Source organism: Pongo abelii, chromosome 2, assembly GCF_028885655.2.
Source record: "Pongo abelii isolate AG06213 chromosome 2, NHGRI_mPonAbe1-v2.0_pri, whole genome shotgun sequence".
Taxonomy (NCBI): Eukaryota; Metazoa; Chordata; class Mammalia; order Primates; family Hominidae; genus Pongo; species Pongo abelii.
The window spans coordinates 70,897,176-70,920,487 of record NC_085928.1 but is presented as its reverse complement, the minus strand read 5'-3'; the positions used below and the strand labels follow the sequence as shown (position 1 = coordinate 70,920,487).

The following is a 23,312-nucleotide window of genomic DNA, read 5'->3' as shown; positions in this document are numbered from 1 at the left end:
AAAAAATTTAGCTGCCATATGGATTGAACATAAACATCAGTAAGAATAGAAAATATCATGCTATCTTTTCATTGTTCCATCCCATCCCTTCTGTAAACACTTGTGGGCCCACCTGGCTCTAAGAGGAGCAAGCTCCAGACTACATATAGGAAGGTAGTAAGGACTCTATGTCATCCAATTGCCTCTGCTTAAGAATAGGTTTGACCCTGCTAGACAAACAGACCTGTCTTGTATACATTGGACTAAATTGCAGGAAAAAAGTCTAAATTTACATTTTACCAACAATAATCCAATTCAGATTTAAAATACCAAAGGCAGCTCCTGAGGAAATGCATTTGTTAGACTTAAGGTTCCAATGATACAAAATAGCAGTTGATGTTCATTTAGTCCTATGTCACAAGGGCCATTAAAAATGGTGTTTTCAATAGGGTTAGCATACAATTTCTCCCTGACCACAGATGCCAGCATAAACTAGTGGTCCCACATCAGTCTGGCAGTCTTCTATAAAGCACAATTGTTTGAAGGAATGTTTGCCACAGAGGCAAGTTGATCATAAATATGCTGATAGCACACACTCCCCTCCTCAAGGTGGGCCCAGTCTCAGGGCTTCCTCAAAGTAAAGGCACACTCAGGATAGGGTACAAAGCAGGGTTATATTTATGAAGGTGAGGGGAAGAATCCACAGCTTTTTAAAATTTTTATTTTTTTTATTTTTTGAGGTCAAAGCTTTATCTTTTATCAAGCCTTCTGGGAACTGAAATGGGGAATGAAGATCCTGTTTATAAAAGATGAAACAGTCACTTAGCCTTTGATATAAATCAGAAAGTGAAACTTAGGATAGATAGCTCTTGCCTCCTGAAAGAGAACGAACAAATAAACTTTTGCCTTTTTAACACAGGATAGGCCAACCCCAAACAAAATAGTATTTATCTTTCTATTCCCAAAAAAACCTTTTCAGTGACAATCTGTTCATGACCCTTTGTGAATAAGTAGAGAGAAACTAGCAACTCAGAGGTAAAGGTGAGAAGTTTTTGGAATTTTTGAGATGGGTCTTGCTCATCACCCAGGCTGGAGTGCAGTGGAGCGATCTCAGCTCACTGAAACCTCTGCCTCCTGGGCTCAAGCTATTCTCCTGCCTCAGCCTCCTGAGTAGCTCGGATTACAGGTGCCCACCACCACACTGGGCTAATTTTTGTACTTTTAGTAGAGAGGGGATTTGGCCAGGCTGGTCTCGAACTCCTGACCTTGGGTGATCCACCTGCCTCACCCTCCCAAAGTGCTGGGATTACAGACATGACCCACCGCACCCAGCCTGGAATTTTAAATATGAGAAAGGAAGAACTTCTGGTGGATACATGATTTTACCCACCAATGCTTCCTTTCCTATTAAGAATCTTATAACTTCCCTCCTCGATCAATAAAGTTCTGCTGCTGTCAATAGAGCACTTTCCACCTCCCACCCACAACTAAAGCTTTCCTCATTGGTGAAAGGAATCTACATGTGTCCTCCTGAGCTGGCCAATTATTTTCTGCTACTTTCCAATGATAGTGATTGGTTCAAGGTCTGGACAGCAGAGCCAACAGTGTTGTTCTATGAGTTTAATAAAGAAAGGTTTGAAAAAAGAAGTTGCCTCTGTCAGTTAACTTAGGCTCAGTTATGCTGCTGTAACAAACTACCAAATCCCAATGGCTTTCAACAATCAAGATTTCTTTCTTGATCCAAATCTGATACCAATGAAGTAAAAAAATATAATTCTTCCACAGAAAAACGTACTACAAGTCAAGTGGCCAAACTTGATATCAATGGATTAGAAAAATGTATAATCTTCTCAGAGTTAATATCTTGAACAAGCATTACAGGTACTCCATTAAAGTCTGATGGGGATGATACACTTTGAGAATGTAAATACAGAACTATTGACAGACACATCACCCACCAAGAGAGACACCATAAAATATGGCTTTAATGGAGCAGTCAATCATAAAATACTGCACCCACACATCCCCAAGGAAGACATGTGATCCAGGTAGAGCTACTTGATGTTGGCCATCTCCTGGTAGCAGTGATTGAACTGGATGGGCATGTAACTCAAGTAGGATCCATCAGAGTGCTTCCCTGGGATTGAAATGCAGTTTACAGAGAAAGAGGTACTCTTTCCTATAGCGTTTCTAAGCTGGGAAATGTGAGTTCCAGGATGGTAGATGCCATCTAATGTTTCATGTGAAGGAAGCCTGTCTTTAGAATGAAGCCAGGTAGGAACAAATAGAGAAGAGAGTGAGAGATGACAGTGAGAGAGAAAAGAAGAAGCATTTGGGGGGTGGGGGGCAGATAAGAACCATCCTAAAGATCCTGAATCCCAGCTCCAGTTCCAAAGGTTGCTTACTAAACTTCATCCTCATATTCTATGAGATATCTTAGTATCTTTTCTAACCTATATAATAAATTCTCTTTGTTCTGTTTTTGCTTTTTAAGCTGGTTGAATTGAGTGTTGTAACTAATACAAAAGTTAGCTCTAGAAGAAGCTAAATAGTTGATATAGAATGAACTCTATAGCCTGACACACAAAGGTCCCTTCTGAACTGAACCTACTGCCTTGCCAGACTCATCTCCTGACACCCCAGCCCACTGCACACCAGCCACATGGAAGTGCTGGCCTTTCCCCAAAACATTCTTTTTCTCAACATTGGGCAGGCGTCTGTATATACTATTTCCAATCTCTTGGGACCCTCTCTTCTACTCTCTCAGAGAGCCATAGTATGTACCAAAGCCCATCCTTGCTTAGCTTCTGTTGAACATTGACACCTGGGTTTTTTGCAGCTTAGATATAACTTGCAGCAGAATCAGAAAATCTTTCCTGGAACTCAAAACCTGCACAAACTTCATCTCCTGCATAGCTCTATGCCATCAAACTTATTCTAGGCTTTAACACATATCACAGTGATACATAATTACTTATTCACTCTATCAGTACACACAAACTTATGTTCATTTGTATATGTCTAATGGTGATTCCTGGCAAAATATCTCAAATATTTGTTGAATAAATGGATGTCAAATACTGGTAGCTAGAAAGGGACATATTTGGGTCTAGAACTGGTGAGTTCTAAGAAGTTAGCATTTTATCTACACTATTCATGCATTTAGAAATGCCCCCAAAGTATATTAGGTACCATAAAACTCAACATTACTGAATTTCTTCCTTTTTCCTTGACCAGTTTTCTGATTTTGGAAGGAGATCCTGAAGATGGAGGAAGGTCTGAGAATAGGTGAACAGCATGCTGAAGCTACTCCCTTCTGACAGGTAGGCACCTATGGCTCCCACTCTGGTCAGAGACACCTTCCTGAACAGAGAGGACTGCACTTCCCAGTCTCCCTTGCAGAGAGTTATATGGGTGGCCAATGGGCCACCAGACAGACACACACCTCCAGGATATTTGGAAGTTTGGTATGAGCCCTACAGGGAGGTGTCCGCAAAGAGAGAGTAGAGCTTTGGCCAAGCATGATGAGAAAGATGGAGAGCTCTTCCAGGGGCAGTTCAGGAAGAAGTCTCAACATCACTGGTACCAAGTGACATGAATGTCAGGAGGGGGTTTCATTCAGAACATTTCATACGATGGTTGGGCATTTCTCTTGACCACATGTTCTTGGTTACATAGATCTCAGCTTGATCCTGGTCCTCCAGAAAATTTGGTAAGCTACCTAATTCTCTGCGTTAATTTTCTTTCTGCTCAATCAGCATAAGTAGATTTTATGATCTGCAAGAACTCGGACTTCCTAATTACTTTTCACAAAATGATCTTAGCCTTATCACCCACAGAGTCAATCTGTGAAGTATCAGTATCTTCTCTGAAATAATCATGTTTCTGGGGGTAGGAAAGTCAGTTTGGGGAAGTGCACCAATCCCCAGTGATTAATGTCAAGTAGAAAAACTACGTTAATAAGATGCTACAGTACAGATCCCCAACGCCAGTTCAACATCAAGAAAGAGATTCATAAAAATCTGTTATTTCTGGTATATATTTTACTCATGAAAAGATTTTTCCCCCTAAATTATTATAAAGAATGCTTCCTGTTTTATTTATTTTTTGAAGGAATTATTTTGAAATCAACATTAGTGAGTAAATAAACAGATGGGGAGATTTATACTATGAGGGGTGAAGCATTAAATTACATCTGAGTTAACATGAATGGATAGAGAATGTCAACATTCTTTATTCAGAGCTTGCAGGCATTCATCTCACTTCCCAGGGAATGCAAGCAAATGCATATTTATGTCTTCTTTGAGCAGTCTAGATTATTTAAATTTGTCTAATTTGGGGCTTCCTTTTACCTCTGAACATATGCTATTTATCTTAAGACCCTGACAGCAGCCCTTTGTTTAAGAATTAATGCCTAAATAGCAGTCTTTATGTAGCTTCAAATTAAAAATATGCACTTATCTACTTAATTTAGTTTTATGCTTCAGTGAATTTCAAATACATCCTGTCTTGTTTATTACATCATTGCAGGAGGATTTTTTTAAGCCTAATTGTTTTAATGTTAGATATTTAATCAACTCTCGTCTGACTTTTATTCTAACTGAGAAGGACTGAAGAGGGGGGACCGATTAAGAAAGTGAGCTTGGTTTGGCTATTTGGAAGTAAATATTTAAATTTAGTGTAACTAATGACTATCTAGGATTCCTAGGCCCTTGTTGCATAATGCAAGGGTTTATATATGCCCATTTTCCGTAGTTCATGACATCACGGGAAGAATTGTAAGAGGTGGAGTGCCTTAGGTATCAGCTAGACTGGCCTCTTTTCATAGATTAGTGTCTTCAATACCAGAGGATAGGGAAACAGTTCGTCTCACTAAAGTCACTCCGTAGGCAGGTACCATGTTCTTTTTGCCCTGTGTGATGACTTCTGAGGACAGATGCACTTTCCACATCTTTCTGTCTCCAAAATCTGCATTCTTTTCCTTCCAGAATCACGACCACCACCTCTGTTCTCATATCCCTTCCTATTTCTTCTCAAATTCTGCATTAAAGAATGAGGAAGCTACTGACCTCACCCATCTGGAACTGGGCATCATTAACAGACCATTGCTCAGGTTTGGGGCCTGGTTTGTCCCCCAAGGGCAGGAATTTTTATCAGTTTTTTTTTTCTCTGCCATATTCCCAGCACCTAGAAGTGTGTTTATTACCTAGTAAATACTGAATGAATGACTGAATTATTAAATGAATAAATTAGTGAGTGAATAAATTTTAAAAATGAATGAAGTCATTCATGTATTTAAGCCCCAATCCCCAATGTGACTGTATTTGGAGATAGGAACTTGAAGGAGGTGATTCAGGCTAAACAGTTCATCAGGGTGGGGGCCTAATCCAACAGGGACTGCTGTCCTTAGAAGAAGAATAAGAAGATACCAGGAGTATGTGCACATAGAGGAAAGGCCCTGTGAAGACACAGCAAGAACAGAGCTATTTACAAGCCAGGAGAAAGAAAACCATCATCAGAAACCAAGCACGCCAACATGGTGACCTTGGACTTCCTGCCCCGAGAACGGTAAGAAAATAAATTTCTATTATTTGTGACAGTCTGTGGTATTCTGTTATGGCAGCCTGAGCAGACTAACACAAAGGCCTCTCATGTCTCTTATGCTAACATCCAAACTCCTTAATTTGACGCACAAGGCCCTACATAGTCTGGCCCTCCATCTCCTATAAGACCTCATAAAATAATCCTCCTCACTCTCACCTACCAGAAACACTTATGCTCTTCCATTCTCTTGTGAGCTCCTGATTTTGCTGTCTGGTCAAATTCCCCCATTACAGGTCTTCAGCACTAGATATTCATCCCTTTCTATTGAACAGGATGATAAATGGGTTAATGCTCATTTCACCCACTGATGTGCAAGCTGTAAGAGAACAGGCATGCATTGCCTCCTGCTATTACTGTATGTCACACCTATCCAGTACTGGACATGACGTTTCTACTCAAATATTTGCAGGATGAATAAATAAATAAGTATATTGAGTTAGTTGAATCAAAGGAGAACAGTTGACTAATTACAGCACAGGATTAGGAATATAAATTGTCATGCTAAAGAATATTGACAAAAATTCAGAAGTCTGGCAAAACTAAGTGTCACAGAGAATAAAGATACATAGGATACACTCACATTCCTGGCAAGTGTATCAGCTGATACAACCACTTTGTAATTGCCTCAGTTTTATCCTTTAAAGTAGTGTTTCTGAGCCAGGTGTGATTTGTGTACTCCCTGCCCCAGGATATTTGGCAATGTCTGGAGTCATTTTTGGTTGTCACAACTCGGAGATGGTACTATCAGCACCAAGTGTATAGAGACCAGCCATTTAGCTAAACATCCTATGCTGCACACAACAGCCCCCAGGACAAAGAATTATCTGCCCCAAATTTCAGCAGTGCCAAGTTTGAGAAACCTTGTACTAAACTAGACTAGTTATATATCTTATGACATGGCAATTGCATGCCTAAATAAGTACCCGGCACATGCTTGCACATTTACAAGAGGAGACACTACAAATGTCTATACAAGCACTGCTCACAAGAGAAAAGGCTAGAAATAAGTCAAACACCTCTCAATGCCAGACTAAATTGTGGTGTATTCTCCCAATAGAATATTATGTAGCAGTCAAAACAAATGAATGAGTGATATACAACAAGCTGGATGAATCTTAGCTACATAATATTAACTGAATAAAGTTATATACCTCGTTTAATAAAGTTAAAAGCAGTTACAATAAAAGAATACTTTATAATAGTGCATATAGAATCATTAAAGCTATTAAAAATAAGGCAAACAATTGACAAGCATAAGATTCAGGATACTGATTTTTTAGGTTGGGAATAATAAAAGGATGTAGTGGGGTAAGAGACTGAGGTTAATGTAGGTTAAGGTGTTAGCTTTTGTTTAGGGTGGTGAGTTTGTAGGTGCTTAACCATTTTTAAAAGGCAATAAATGAGTAGATAAATGAATGAATGTAGGCCATGTATAGACCTAATGATACAAGTGTGTTGTGAGCAAATTTTTAAGATTAAACAAACTACATGCAACTGCGGACCAATTTAAAAGCAAAAAGTTTTTTCACGTAGATGGCAGTTTTCACAGAATAGTATGAAAGACTGCCTTGCTATGAAAAGGACTTTGTTCTAAATTGGTCCTCCACCTGTGATGTCATTTGAAAAAGAACACCTACTTCTAAGAGAAAACTTTGAAAACTCTAAATGAGCAGTTATTAAATGTTTTAAGACGGATGTTGCAATATCGTAAGATCTATGACGTGAAAAATGAATGAGATACTGCATAAAGGAAACCCTTCTCAGGAATGTCCCCATATCAAAAAAGAGAGCAACATTAGATTCCCAAGAAATGACTCATGCGTGGTATAAATCCAAAAGCCAATATCAAGAAGGAAAAGGGAAGAAGATACTATAAGATGCTTCTACCCCAGTCATAGCATGGAAATAAAAAAGAGATGGAAAGAGCCAGATGTATACATATAGTCAAATCTGCCATAGTGCAATGCTTCAAAATACTGACATACAAATGCACTAGAAGTCAGCTAGCCTGCCTACCTTTCTGTCTTGTCTTTTGAAAGTTATTAGGGTCAAAGCCTGTGCCAGGGAAGTGAGAAAGGTGGTGCTCCAGGAGATTTGGAAGACTGGCTCCAAGAAGGAAGACTAAGTAAAGAAAATAGAGGAGAGGATCAAAGCAGCCAGGTTTCCCACTATTGAAGGGGGGAGTTACAAACAGAGAAAAAACTAGAATGAGCACTGTGTTGTTAGATTGGAACTGAATAATATTAACTCGTGGCTTGATAGATTAGAAAGATAGGGAAATATGGACGTTAATGTGGGTATGCACACACATATCCACATATAAATTCTGTCCACCATGAGAAACCTGATAGCAATAAGCATACCTTACACTTATATCTTGGTTTATAAAAACAATTATTTGCTAAAAAGAATCAGCATTTCTTAGATAGAATTAATTCTAGACCTAGGACAGGAAAAATACACAAAGAACCTGAAACGTCTTGCTGTGACAGAGTGTAAGGATGTGTTCAAAGAATGGTGGAGTCATGTTAGACATTGGATCTAACAAAGTGATGCCCATTGACCAAATCTGGGACAATCTGAGCATCAAAGTAAATTATAGTAATGGTTTATAATCCACTGAAAATAAAATTGGAATCCATGAGTCTATATGGATATAAGAAAGATAATACATTAAGAAACTAAGGGAAAAAACCAACTACCTCAGAGTAGAATTCTAACTAATGTAGAAATGAATGCCAGTGGTAGTTGGTAAAAAGTTGATGGGTAACAGGGTATTTATATAGTCTCAATGTATTTTCCCAAACACAGTCAGTTCTCTGGATCCCTAGGTTCCACATCTGTGTATCCAACCGACCACAAGTTGAAAATATTCAGGAAAAAAATGGAGGGTTGCATTTGTACTAAACACATACAAACTTTTAAAATATTGTCATTATTCCCTAAGCAATACAATATGACTATTTTATATAGCCTTGACATATTAGGTATTATAAGTAATCTAGATATGATTTAAAGTATATAGGAAGATGTGTACAGCTTATAAGCCAGGAGTGTCCAAACTTTGGGTTTCCCTGGGCCATATTGGAAGAATAATTGTCTTGGGCCACATATAAAATATATTAACACTAATGATAACTGATGAGCTAAAAAATTTCAAAAAATTGCAAAAAAAATCAATGTTTTAAGAAAGTATACAAATTTGTGTTAGGATGCATTCAAAGCCATCCTGGGCCACCAGTTGGACAAGCTTCTTATGAGCAAACACTCCACTATTTTATGTTAGGGAACTGAGTATCAGTGGATTTTGGTATTCACAGGTGGTCCTGGAGCCAATCACCCAAGGTTGCTGAAGAATGACTGTATTTATTAAATACAAAAGGGAAAAAACATTATAGTAAAGAAACCTGGCAAACACCACCTTAAGTGATTGGAGTGAACATCATTATTGATGAGTCACATTGAAATCATGCACTCCCTGATAAGATGCAAGAAGAATGTGGAGTCATTTGTGTGATATTCCTGCCAAACAGGCATAGCCTGAATTCAATCACGAAATAAACATCAGATAAACTTGAAGGACTTTCTTTAAAAAATAAGTCTCCTACACTCTTCAAAAAGTTTCAAGGAAAGACTAGGAACTGTTCCAAATTGAAAGAGCCTAAAATAATATGAAACTGTGGGCCAAATGTGACTCTTATTTATTCCTTTGGCTATAAAAGACATTACTGGGATATCTGGCAAAACTTGAATGGCTGTTAGTAATGTAGTAATGTTGATTTCTTGATTTTGATGGTAATTCTATGATTATTCTATAAACAAAGTGAATGTTCATGGAGAATATGGGCTGAAATATTCAACATATTCCAGGAAACATCACATGTAGCTTATTCTCAGATGGTTCAAAAAATGTTTGTGGTTTTCTTTTCATTTTTCTCTTAAATTGCACTTATTTCAAAAAATAAAGATTCACAAATCCTATCACTTTTGTAGAAATAAATCACATGGAACTTGAAAGAAAACAATGTTTAAGCAGTAAATTTGTGATATGTGAGTATTTAAGAACAGGGTACTTGTAGTGAAGAAGCATGGGGTGGTGGGAAAACAAATGACAAAAAATAGATTGTTCAAGAAATCTGTATTAGTCTGTTTTCACACTGCTATAAATGACCTGAGACTGGGTCATTTATAAAGAAAAGAAGTTTAATTGACTCACAGTTCCGCTTGGCTAGTGGGACTTCCTGAAACTTAAACAATCGTGGCAGAAGGCAAAGGAGAAGCAAGCATCTTCTTACATGGTGGCAGGAGAGAGAGAAAGCAAGTGGGGAGGTGCCACACTTTGAAACTATCAGATCTCATGAGAAGTTATTCACTATCATAATAACAGCAAGAGGCAAATCCACCCCCATCATCTAACCACCTCCCACCAGGTCCCTCCCTCAACATGTGGGGGATTACAATTTGAGACGAGATTTGGGTGGAAACATAGAACCAAACCATATCAAAGTCTCTTCACAAAATAGCAACAGGAAATTGTGTGGAGCCTGGGTATAGGGAGGAAGTTATTGAATTGTGCCTTTCATCCTGTTTTAAGCTGATAGAGGGAGATGTCATTAAATTGCCTTGAGTTTATTTACACAAGAAAATGAAAGTGCCAATAGTAACCTATGAAAAATGCCAGAACTCAGGGTTGGTTATGTATGACTAGTTGAGGGGTTTTGTAATCACAAATGTCTAAGTCTAATGCTCAAACACAGCAAGATAATTTATTAGTTATTTAGAAAGAGTATGGAAAAATAGTGGTGAAATAGACAAACAGCCCATTTTTATTTTTACATCTAATTGTTCTCCCTTCATGGAGTTTACCTTAAAATGATTTGTTAATAATGTTGAGAGCTGTTATTTCTATCTGTAAACAGCTTACTAGGGATAGGTCATTCCTATAAAGTTTGGAAAGGAAAGGCTGGGCACGGTGACTCATACCTGTAATCCCGGTACTTTGGGAGGCCAAGGTGGGGAGATCTCTCGAGCTCAGAAGTTCAAGACCATCCTGGGAAACATGGCAAAACCCTGTCTCTACTAAAAATACAAAAATTAGCTGGGTGTGGTGGTGCACACCTGTATTCCCAGCTACTCAGGAACACTGAGATGGGAGAATCATTTGGACCCAGGAGGTAGAGGTTGCAGTGAGCTGAGATCGTACCACTGCACCCCAGCCTGGGTGACAGTCTGACTTCATCTCATAAAAAAAAAAATTAAAAAAAAAAAGAAAGAAAAAATTGGGAAGGAGAAAGATGAGGTGGGGGTTAAGCCAAGGTGGTGAACTAGAAGCAGTTATGTATGCCACTCTCACAGAGAAGAAACAAGAGGGCTGGCAAACATTGACCCTAAAGGCCAGTCATCTGAGAAACTACATCGGGTTCCATCAAGGCAGCAGGGGAACAGAGAGAGCAGAGAGGAGTGAGGCTGGAAACCAGCTTGTATTAGTTTAGTGCAGAGCTGGGAGGACCTCTCAAAAGCAGGAAAGGGTGAGTGAATGAGAGATCCCCACTCTCCGCAGGAAACTGTCTGGGAAACTCTCCTGGGAATGAGAGACTCCCCCTATCCCTCCTGCAGCCTTCCTTCTAGACTGGGGTAGAGAGCCATCTGGACATTCTGCGGGGGCAACTCTTAAGTTCAAGGAAATCTCTACAAGACTTGGGCCCCAGAGTAGACCAGCACTGGCAACACAGCCTCACTAGAGTCTGCAATCATAGTGCCTGGGAACAACAGGATTGCTCCACCCCATTCCCTTACCAGAAAGGATTGGTGCCAGCTTCCAGCCCAGCTGTCCTACTTTGGCCTGAACTCAGCTGGCAGCCACAGGCTACTGTTGTCCCAGGAAGTTCCTGGGTGGCAAGGTAGGAGACCCCTACACACTGGTAGCCAGGCAGGCAAAACTTGCTAGAACTTCTAGCCTAATGGTACTGCTGCTGTGTGGATTCTGCCAGATGATACATTTCTCCGGTGGCTCTGAGAAATGCTCAGATAGCAGAGTGGGTGAGGCCACCTACCCCTGCCACTGGTAGCCAAGCCTGCAATGTCTGCTAGAGCTCCCAGCCTAGTGGTCCCAATTTTATGTGAACTCAGCAGGTGGGTGCAGCCTCCTGTGTCCCAAGAAGCGACTGGACGGCAGGGAGGGCAACCCCCAACCACCTCTGCTGCTGATAGCCAGGCAAGCTACAACTGCTAGAGCTTCCATAATTCTACTTTTGCCTGAACTCTGGGCAGGCACAACCTGTATTCCCTGGAAAGCACTTGGATAGCAAATTAGCGCTGACCTGGCAAGGATATAGCCCATCTACCAACTGTGGCCCCTAACCTGAGAGAGCCCTGTGGACCAGAACAACCCCCCTCCCACCAAAACAAACAAACAAACAAACAAACAACCAAAAAACAGTGGCATGGAGACAGTAATCAAAGAGGACTCCTCCAAGACCCGGGAACAGACTAGAATTGAAGCCAGTTGACTGAACTCACCTTATATCATAATCAAACCCCCAAGGGCACCAAAGAAGATAAAAGCAAGATCCATTCAAAGGAAAGCAATTTCAAAGACTGAAGGAACATCAGCCCTATACAGATAAGAATAAACCAGCATAAGAGCTCTGGCAACTCAAAAAGCCAGAGTGTCTTCTGACCTCCAAATTATTATACTATTTCACCAAAAATGGTTCTTACTCAGGCTGAAATGGCTGAAATGTCAGAAATAGAATTCAGAATATGAATAGGAATAAAGATCAACATTCTGGAGAAAATCAAAACCCAATGCAAGGAATCTAAGGAATACCATAAAACAATGCAAAAGATAAAAGATGAAATAGTCATTTTAAGAACAAAAAGAAACTGATCTGACAGAGCTGAAAAACTCAAGAATTGCATAATACAACTGCAATATTAACAACAGAACCACCAATCTGAGGAAAGAATCTTAGAGCTTAAAGATTGGTTCTCTGAAATAACTCAGACAAAAATAAAAAATAAGGAATGAATAAATCCTCCAAGAAATATGAGATTAGGTGAAGAGACCAAATATATGACACATTGGCATCCCTGAAAGAGAGAGAGAGAAAGCAAACAACTTGCAAAACATATTTGAGGGTATCATCCCCCAAAATTTCCCCAACCTTGCTAGAGAAGCCAACACTCAAATCTAGAAAATGCAAAGAATCCCTGTATGGTACTATATAAGGTAACCATCCCCAAGACACATAGTCATCAGATTCTCTAAGTCGAAATGAAAGAAAAAATGTTAAAGGCAGCTAGAGAGAAGGTGTATGTCATCTACAAAAGAAACCTCATCAGGCTAACAGTGGACCTTTCAGCAAAAACCCTATAAGCCAGAAGAGATTGGGGCCTATATTCGGCATTATTAAAGAAAAGAAATTCCAACCAAGCATTTCATATTCAGCCAAACTAAGCTTCAAAAACAAAGAAATATGATCCTTTTCAGCCAAGTATATAGAATTTGTTACCACTAGACTGTCCTTACAAGAGGTCCTAAAGGGAGTGTTAAATATGGAAAGGAAAGATGATTATCAGCCACCACAAAAACACACTTAAGTACATAGACCATCGATACTATAAAGTAACCGCACAATGAATTCTGCAGAATAACCAGCTAACAACACAATGACAGGATCACACTTGCACAATATTAACTTTGAATATAAATGGGTTAAATGTCCCAATTAAAAGGCACATAATGGAAAGTTGGATAAAGGAGCAAGACATAACCATATGCGGTCTACAAGAAACCCATCTCACTTGCAATGACAGCCATAGGCTCAAAGTAAAGGGATGGAGAAAAATCTACCAAGCAAATGAAAAACAGAAAAAAGAGGTTTCTAATTTCAGACAGGACAGATTTTAAACCAATAACAAACAATAAAAGCAAAGAAGGGCAGTACGTAATGGTAAAGGGTTTCATTCAACAAGAAGATCTAACTATCCTAAATATATATGCACCAACACAGGAGCACCCAGATTCATAAAGTTCTTAGAGGCTCACAAAGAGATTAGGTAATCAATCAATAATAGTGGGAGACTTCGATGCCCAACTGACAGTATTAGTTTTCTGCCTTGATGATCTAATAAAGATATCCAGGACCTGAACTTGATATTTGATCAAATGAGCCCAACAGACATCTACAGACCTCTCCATCCCCAAACAACAGAATATATACATTCTTCTCATTTTCACATGTCACATACTCTAAAATTGACAACACAATCAGCCATAAAACAATCCTCAGCAAATTTTTAAAAAGTGAGATCAAACCATCTACATTCTTGGACCACAGCACAATAAAATAGAAATAAATAATAAATGATTAAAAACCATACAATTACATGAAAATTAAACAAGTTGCACTAGAATGACATTTAGGTAAACAATGAAATTAAGGCAGAAATCAAGAAGCTTTTTGAAACAAATGAGAAAAAAGGAACAATATACCAGAATCTCTGGGCCACAGCTAAAGCCATGTAAAAAGGGTTGTTCATAGCACTAAATGCTCACATAATAAAATTAGAGTGATCTCAAATTAACAACCTAATATCACACCTAGAGGAACTAAAGAAACAAGAGTAAACCAACCCCAAAGCCAGCAGCAGAAAGTAACCAAAAACAGAGTTGAACTGAAGGAAATTGAGATGTGAAAAACCACAAAAAAGATCAATGAATTTCTATGTATGTTTGAAAGAATGCATAAGATTGGCAGACTGCTAGCTAGACTAATAAAGAAAAAAGAGATTCCAAATAAACACAATCAGAAGTGACAGAGGGGACATTACCACCAACCACATGGAAATTAAAAAAATAAAAAACCCTAAGAGACTACCATGAATACCTCTGTGCATGCAAACTAGAAAATCTAGAAGAAATGGATAAATTCCTGGAAACATACAACCTCCCAAGATTGAACCAGGAAGAAATTGAATCCCTGAACAGACTAATAATGAGTTTCAAAATTGAGTCAGTAATAGAAAGCTACCAACAATAAAAAGCCCAGGACCAGAGGAAATTACAGCCAAATTCCACCAGCTGTACAAAGCAAAGCTGATACTAGATTTACTAAAACTATTCCAAAAATTGAAAAGGAGGGATTCCTCCCTAATTCATTCTATGAGGACAGCATCATCCTAACACCAATACCTGGCAGAGACACAACAACAAAAAAGAAAACTTTAGGCCAATATCCTTGATGAACACAAATGCAAAAATCCTCAGTGAAATACCAGCAAACAAAATTCAGCAGCACATCAAAAAGCTATTCCACAACAGTCGAGTAGGTTTTAATCCTGGGATGCAAGTTTGGTTCAACACACACAAATCAATAAATATGACTCATAAACAGAAAAAAAGGACATGATCATCTCAATAGATGCATAAAAGGCCTTTGATAAAATTCAAAGTGTTAAAAACACTCAACAAACTAGGCATTGAAGGAACATATCTCAAAATAATAAGAGCTGTCTATGATAAACCCACAGCCAACATCATACTAAATGGGTAAAAGCTCACAGCAGTCCCCTTGAGAACCACAACAAGACAAGAATGCCCACCCTCCTCAATTCTGTTCAACATAGTACTGGAAGTTCTGGCCAGAACAATAAGGCAAGAGAAAAATAAAGGGCATCCAAATAAGAACAGATGAAGGCAAACTACCTGTTTGCAGATGATATGATTTTATACCTAGAAAACCCAACAGTCTCTGCCCAAAAACTCCTTGATCTAACAACTTCAGCAAAGTTTGAGGATACAAAAAAAAATCAATGTACAAAAAATAGTAGCATTCCTGTACAACAACATTCAACCTGAAAGCCAAATGAAAAGCAAAATGCCATTCACTGTAGCCACAAAAAGAATACCTAGAAATGCAACTAACTAAGGAAGTGAAAGATCTCTCCAACAAGAATTACAAAACACTATTCAAAGAAATCAAAGATGACACAAACAAGTGAAAAAACAATTCATGCTTATGGATAGGAAGAATCAAAATTGTTAAAATGGCCATACTTCCCTAAGCAATTTAAAGGTTTAATACTATTTCTATCAAACTACAAATGACTTTCCTCACAGAACTATTTTGAGATTCATGTAGAACAAAAAGAAAAAGACAGAGAACTCGAATAGTGCAAAAACAAAAAAGCTGGAGGTATCATGTTACATGATTTTAAACTATACTACAATGTTGTAGTATAACCAGAACAGCATGGTCCTGGTACAGAAACAGACACATAGACTAATAGCCCAGAAATAATGCCACACCCTTACAACCATCTGGTCTTCCACAGATAGAAATACAAGTCAAACCCCCAATAAGATACCATCACACACTAGTCAGAATGGCTATTACTAAAAAGTCAAAAAATAACAGATGCTGTCAAGGTTGTGGAGAAAGGGGAACACTTTATGCACTGCTGGTTGGAATGAAAATTAGTTCAGCCATTGTGGAAAGCAGTGTCGCAATTTCTCAAAGAACTTAGAATTACCATTTGACCCAATAATCCTATTGTTGGGTATATACCCCAAGGGTTATAAATCATTCTACCATAAACATACATCCACGTGTATGTTCACTGAAGCACTATTCACAATAACAAAGATATGGAATCAACCTAAATGCCCATCAATGGTAGACTAGATTTAAAAAAATGGTACATATACATCAAGCAATACTACACAGCCATAAAAAAGAATGAGATCATGTCCTTTTCAGCAACATGGATGGAGCTGTAGGCCATTTTCCTAAGTGAATTAACACAGGGAAAGGAAACCAAATACCACATGCTTTACTTACAAGTGGGAACTAAACATTCAGTACACATGGACATAAATAAGGGAACAAAAGACACTGTGCCTAGTGTGTGGGAAAAGAGTAAGGAAAATCTACCTATTGGATACTATGCTTATTACTGGGGTGATGACATGCTCTGTACACCAAATCCTGACAACACATAATTCACCTATATAATGAACCTGCACATGTACCCCAAAACTAAACTAAAAGTTAAAAATAAGATGAGGTTATATGCCTACCTCTGCTATCATCACTCAGAAAACTCTGGGAATGCTTTTCCCTCTGATAAACAAAAATGAAGGGTAAACATACTTCATATTTATTAAAATTCTATTCTAGGCCAGACATATTCTGTGAGTTATCTTGGTTAGTTCTTTCAACAGCGATTAAAAGTAGATATTCTGCTCCTCCTCCTTGTTAAAATGAGAAAAAGAGGAGAGAGTGGTAGACATGAAGCAGGACGAACTTGCAGCTCCTACTCAGAGGGACAGAGCAGTATGTGGAGACCCACATTGCTAACTTTTCTCCAAGAACTATCACAGGAACATACCAGGAAAGCTGAGAGAATCCACAAATGCATTGAAGACAGTTGATTGCCACTGCAGGCTCCATGGGCAGCCGAGGAACTGTGAGTCCGCTTGCTTTCTCAGCTGGGACGCTTGTAGCCTGGGGCAAGTTCTCAGCCCTGCTCATCAGCTGCCTAGAAATAAACTCAGTGCTTTTGGGTGGGGCTGGGGGCATGGTGAGAGTGAAACTGTCCTTTCAGGCCATGGGCTAAGTGGGAGGTGGGTGAGGTCTGTGGCTGCCATCTTTCCCCCATTTCCCTGGCAACCTGTGTGATGCAGAACAGACAGCCATAATCCCCCGAGGAACATAACCGCACTGGCCTGTGAACCACACCCCAATCTGCCACAGCAGCCACAGCAAGCCCTGCCCAAGAGAGACTAAGCCCAGACATGCCTAACCCTGCTCCCACCTGATGGTCTTTCTCTACTCACCCTGGTAGCCAGAATACAAAGAACATAATCTTTTGGGAGCTCTATGACCCCGCCTACTGCCTAAGACACCTGAATACTTATCCAAGGGTGACGCTAGGGCAAGCTTGTATCCTCCTTATACAATCGCAGCTGATGTGCTCTTGAAAGTGCTACCTCCTTCCTGGAGGCCAGCCAACACAAAACCAACACACATAAAAATATAAAAACCAAAACACATAAAAATACAACAAGGACTCTCACAGAGTCTACTTCATTCTCCTACTACCTCCACCAGAGTAGGTGTTGGTATCCAAAGCTGAGAGACCTGAAGATGAATCGCATCAAAAGACTCTTTACAGATACTCCCCAGTACCAGCCCAAAGCCCAGTAGCTCCACTGGGTGGCTAGATCCAGAAGAGAACTAACAATCACTGCAGTTTGGCTCTCAGGAAGCCCCATCCCTAGGGCAAAGGGGAGAGCACCAAGTCAAGAGAGAACCCCCATGGGACACAAGAATCTGAACAGCACCCCTTGAGTTCCAGATCTTCCTTCTGACATAGTCTACCCAAATGAGAAGGAACCAGAAAAACAATTCTGGTAATATGAAAAAAACAAGATTCTTTAACATCCCCAAAAGATCACACTAGCTCACTAGCAATGGATCCAAACCAAGATGAAATCTCTGAATTGCCAGAAAAAAAATTCAGAAGGTTGATTATTAAGCCAATCAAGGAGGCACCAGAGAAAGGTGAAGTCTAGCTTTAAGAAATCAAAAAAATGATACAGAATGTGAATGGAAAAATCTCCAGTGAAATAGACAGCATAAATAAAAAACAATTACAACTTTTGGAAATCAAAGACACACTTAGAGAAATGCAAAATGCACTGGAAAGTCTCAGCAATAGAACTGAACAAGTAGAAGAAAGAACTTCAGAGCTCAAAGACAAGGCTTTTGAATTAACCCATCATGACAAAGAAAAAGAAAGAAGAATTTTGAAAAAAGAATTTTAAAAAATTAACAAAGCCTCCAAAAAATTTGGGGTTATGTCAAACAACCAAACCTAAGAACAATTGATGTTCCCAAGGGAGAAGAGAAATCTAAAAGTTTGGAAAACATATTTGAGGCAATAATCGAGAAAACCTCTAGTCTTGCTAGAGGTCTAGACATTCAAATACAAGAAGCTCAAAGAACACCTACAAAATTTATTCCAAAAAGATCACCTAGGAACATAGTAATCAGGTAATCTAAAGTCAAAGCAAAGGAAAGAATATTTAGAGCTGTGAGGCAAAAGCATCAGGTAGCCCACAAAGTAAAACCTATCAAATTAACAGCAGATTTCTCAGCAGAAACCATAAAAGCTAGAAAGGACTGGGGTCCTATCTTTAGCCTCCATATTATCAGCCAAGAATTTTGTATTCAGCAAAACTAAGCTTCATAAATGAAGGAAAGATACAGTCTTTATCAAACATGCTGAGAGAATTTGCCACTATCAAGCCAACACTATAAGAATGTCTAAAAGGAACTGTAAATCTTGAAACGAATCCTTGAAATAAACCAAAATAGAATATCCTTTAAGTATAAATCTCACAGGCCCTATAATACAATAACACAGTGAAAAAAAAAGAAACAGGGTATTAAGGCAACAAACAGCTTGATGAATAGAATAGTACCTCATATCTCAACACTAACATTGAACATAAATGGCCTAGATGCTCCACTTAAAAGATACAGAATGGCAGAATGGATAAGAACTCACCAACCAAGTATCTGCTGTCTTCAAGAGACTCACCTGACACATAAAGGCTCACATAAACTTAAGGTAAAGGGTTGGAAAAAGTTATTCCATGAAAATGGACACTAAAAGTGAGCAGGAGTAGCTATTCTTATATCAGACAAAACAAACGTTAAAGCAGAGCAGTTTTAAAAGACAAAGAGGGATGTTATATAATGATAAAAGAATTTGACCAACTGGAAAATATCACAATTCTAAATATATATGCACCTAACACTGGAACTCCCAAATTTATAAAACAATTACTACTATACCTAAGAAATGAGATGAACAGCAACACAATAATAGTACTCCACTGACAGCACCTAGACAGGTCATCAAGACAGAAAGTCAATAAAGAAACAGTGGAAACTGTACCCTAGAACAAATATACTTAAAAATTATTTATGTAACATTCTACCCAACTGCTACAGAATATACATTCTATTCATCAGCACATGGAACATTCTCCAAGATAGACCATATGAGAGGTCATAAAACAGTTCTCAACAAATTTAAGAAAATGAAAATTATATTGAGAACTCTCAGACCACAGTGAAATAAAACTGTAAATAAACTCCAGAACAAACCCCCAAAACCAGGCAAATACATGGATATTAAATAACCTGATCCTGAGAGATCACTGGGTCAACAATGAAATCAAGATGGAAATTTAAAAATTCTTTGAACTGAATGATAATAGTGACACAACCTATCAAAATCTCTGGGATACAGCAAAAGTGGTGCTAATAGGAAAGTTCATAGCATTAAATGCCTACATCAAAAAGTCTGAAAGAGCACACACAGACAATCTAAGGTCACACCTCAAGGAGCTAAAGAAACAAGAAAAAAATAGCAGAAGAAAATAAATAACCAAGATCAGAGCAGAACTAAATGTAATTGAAACAAAAAGAAAACAATACAAAAGATAAATGAAACAAAAAGCTGGTTCTTTGAAAAGATAAAATAAAATTGATAGATCAATAGCAAGATTAACCAAGAAAAGAAGAGAGAAGACTAAAATAAGCTCAATTAGAAACCAAAAGGGAAATATTAATACAACTGATATCACAGAAATACAAAATATCATTCAAAGCTACTATGAACACCTTTGCACACATAGACTAGAAAACCTAGAGGGGATGGGTAAATTCCTGGAAATACACAACCATCCTTGATTAAACCAGGAAGAAATAGAAACTCTGAACAGACCAACAAGCAGTGAGGTTGAAATGGTAATTAGTTACCAACAACAAAAAGTTCAGGACCAGATGGATTCACAGCTGAATTCTATTAGACAGTCGAAGAAGAATTGGTACCAGTCCTATTGACACTATTCCAAAAAAGAAAGAGGGAATCCTCCCTACATCATTCTATGAAACCAGCATCACCCTAATATCAAAACCAGGAAAGGACATATCATAAAAAAAGAATACTATAGACTAATGTCCATGATGAACGTAGATGCAAACATTCTCAACAAAATGCTAGCTAACCAAATCCAACAGCATATCAAAAAAGGTAATCCACCATGATCAAGTGGGTTTCATACCAGGGATGCAAGGATAGTTTTACAACTGCAACTCAAATGTCAAACACAATTAAAAACAAAAATCACATGATCACAACAGACATAGGAAAAGCATTTGGCAAAATCCAGCATTCCTTTATTAATAAAACCCTCAGCAAAATCAGCATAGAAGGGACATACCTTAAGGTAACAAAAGCCATCTATGACAAGCCGACAAACTCACAGCCAACATTACATTGAATGGGACAAAGTTGAAAGCATTCTCCATGAGAATTGGAACAAGACAAGGATGCCCACTTTCACCACCTCTATTCAACATAGTGCTGAAAGTCCTAGCCAGAGCAATTAGACAAGACAAAGAAATAAAGGGCATCCAAAAAAAAAATAGGAATATACTTAACCAAGGAGGTGAAAGATCTCTATAAGGAAAACTACAAAATACTGCTGAAAGAAAACATAGATGATGGCCAGGCATGGTGGCTCATGCCTGTAATCCCAGCACGTTGGGAGGCTGAAGCAGGTGGGTCGCCTGAGGTCAGGAATTCAAGATCAGCCTGGCCTACATGGTGAAATCCTGTCTCTAATAAATATACAAAAATTAGCTGGGTGTGGTAGCACACACCTGTAATCCCAGCTACTGAGGAGGCTGAGACAGGAGAATTGCTTGAACCCTGGAGGTGGAGGTTGCAGTGAGATGAGATCATGCCACTGCATTCCAGCCTGGGTGACAGAGTGAGACTCCATCTCAAAAAAAAAAAACAAAAGAAAACATAGATGACACAAACAAATGGAAACACATCTCCTGCTCATGAATGGGTAGCATCAATATAGTGAAAATGACCATACTGCCACAAGCAATCTACAAATTCAATACAATTCCCATCAAAACACTACCATCATTCTTCATAGAACTAGAAAAAAAATCCTAAAATTCATATGGAACCAAGAATAAGCCCACATAGCCAAAGCAAGACTAAGCAAAAAGAACACATTTGGAGGCATTACATTATCCAACTTCAAACTATAAGGACACAGTCACCAAGCCAGCATGGTACTGGTATGAAAATAGGCATATTGAACAATGGAACAGAATACAGAACCCAGAAATTAATGCCAAATACTTACAGTCAACTGTTCTTCCACAAAGCAAACAAAAACAAAGTGGGGAAAGGACACCCTATTCAACAAATGGTGTTGGGATAATTGTCAAGCCACATGTAGAAGAATGAAACTGGATCCTCATCTCTCACCCTATACAAAGGTCAACTCAAGATGAATCAAAGACTTAAATCTAAGACTTGAAACCATAACAATTCTAGAAGACAACATCAGAAAAATCCCTTCTAGACATTGGCTTAGGCAAAGACTTCATGACCAAGAACCCAAAAGCAAATGCAACAAAAACAAAGATAAACAGATGGGAGTTGATTAAATTAAAAAGCTTCTACACAGAAAAATTAATAATCAGCAAAGTAAACAGACAACCCACAGAGTGGAAGAAAATCTTCACATCCAACAAAGGACTAATATCCAGAATCTACAGTAACTCATATCAGCAAGAAAAAACAAACAAATCCATCAAAAAGTGAGCTAAGGACATGAACAGATAATTCTCAAACGAAGATAAACAAATGGCCAAGAAACATATGAAAAATGCTTAACATCACTAATTATCAGGGAAATGCAAATCAAAACCCTATTGCAATACCACTGCACTCCTGAAAGAATGGCCAGAGTCAAAAAATGAAAAAATAATAGATGTTGGCAGGTATATGATGAAAAGGGAACATTTTTACATGGTTGGTGAGAACATAAACTGGTACAACCACTATGGAAAACAGCATGGAGATTCCTTAAAGAGCTAATAGTAGATATACCATTTGATCCAGTAATCCAAATCTTGGGTATCTACCCAGAAGAAAAGAAGTCATTGTACGAAGAACAACTTGCACATGCATATTTATAGCAGTGCAATTTGCAATTGCAAAAATATGAAACCATCCCAAATGTCCATCAATCAACATGTGGATAAAGAAAATGTGGTATATGCATACCATGGAATACTACTCAGCAATATAAAGGAATGAAATAATTGGAGACCATTATTTTAAGTGTAGTAACTCAGGAATGGAAAACCAAACATCGTATGTTCTCACAAGTGGAAGCTAAGCTATGAGGATGCAAAGGCATAAGAATGATACAATGGACTTTGGGGACTCAGGGGGAAGGTGGGAGGGGGGTTAGGGATAAAGGACCACACCCTGGGTACAATGTATACTGCTCAGGTGATGTGTGCACCAAAATTTCAGAAATCACCACTTATTCATGTAACCAAACACCATCTGTTCCCCCAAAAATCTATTGAAATAAAAATAAATAAATGAGAAAAAGAAGTCTGAGAAGTTAAGTGACTCTTGTCCAGAGACAGAGTTGAAATGGGAGTAGACAGGTATGGTTAGTTTTAACCATAATCTCATCTAATACTCACATATAAACCCTGCCACCTCCGAGTAATCATGTCACTCAGAATGGCCTAGATATCAACATCCCCATATTACAGAAAAGAAAACTAGCTCAGATGCATGCATACCTTAGAGGCCTGTGG

At 38.5% G+C, this 23,312-nt stretch overlaps 1 long non-coding RNA gene across 1 annotated transcript in view; it reads right to left on the bottom strand.

Moving 5' to 3' along the window:
* The window catches only part of LOC129058537 (uncharacterized), a 278,101-nt gene extending 259,524 nt beyond the window's left edge, over positions 1-18,577 (bottom strand). The window contains exon 1 of the long non-coding RNA XR_010139163.1: positions 16,978-18,577. This is a non-coding gene — a long non-coding RNA (uncharacterized LOC129058537). The remainder of the gene's footprint in view (positions 1-16,977) is intronic.
* Between the last annotated feature and the right edge of the window lie 4,735 nt (positions 18,578-23,312).